This window comes from Hippocampus comes, unplaced genomic scaffold (assembly GCF_001891065.2).
Source record: "Hippocampus comes isolate QL1 unplaced genomic scaffold, H_comes_QL1_v1.1 scaffold233, whole genome shotgun sequence".
Lineage (NCBI taxonomy): Eukaryota > Metazoa > Chordata > Actinopteri > Syngnathiformes > Syngnathidae > Hippocampus > Hippocampus comes.
The window spans coordinates 92,055-92,590 of NW_017805157.1; the positions used below are offsets into that span (position 1 = coordinate 92,055).

General features: G+C 36.0%; 1 protein-coding gene across 9 annotated transcripts in view; it reads left to right on the forward strand.

Annotated features, from left to right (window-relative positions):
- The window catches only part of nek1 (NIMA-related kinase 1), a 73,213-nt gene that overhangs the window by 65,874 nt on the left and 6,803 nt on the right, over positions 1-536 (forward strand). The window lies entirely within an intron of this gene.

Sequence of the window (536 nt, forward strand, 5' to 3'; positions counted from 1 at the left end):
ATCAATATCAGTCAAAATAGAAAAATGGGTTCCCATGATGAACGTTTACGGAACCCAACATCAGTTATTGTGGTTTCCCATTGGGTAATCCGACGGAACCGAAAAACGGTTACCATGAATTTCCGAAATCCTCAGGCCTGCTCCTGAATTATTTAAATTTTTGCAGCATTTGTTTATAATTGTATGTATATGTTGTTTGTGTTATTATCATATGCAATTGAATAAGTAGACCATTTCGGAATTCGAAATTTGGGACTCTCTCACTGCATAATGGGACTCATACTTTTCTGATCAGTGAGTCCCTGGGACTCACTGCCGGTAAACTGTAAAATGATCACTGAGAGATTACCGCTTTTTCTGCAGTCAGTGATAGACTTCTATGCAAAGTCATTTCTCAACTTGTGTTCCGTGCCATGTCATACCTGTTGAGTGTTGATTTACTTCATATTAAGAAACTACTGCACTAAAACATTAATTCATAAATGTATATCATATGATTTTATTTCTTTTTCTCAGTATAAATAACACGTACCCTG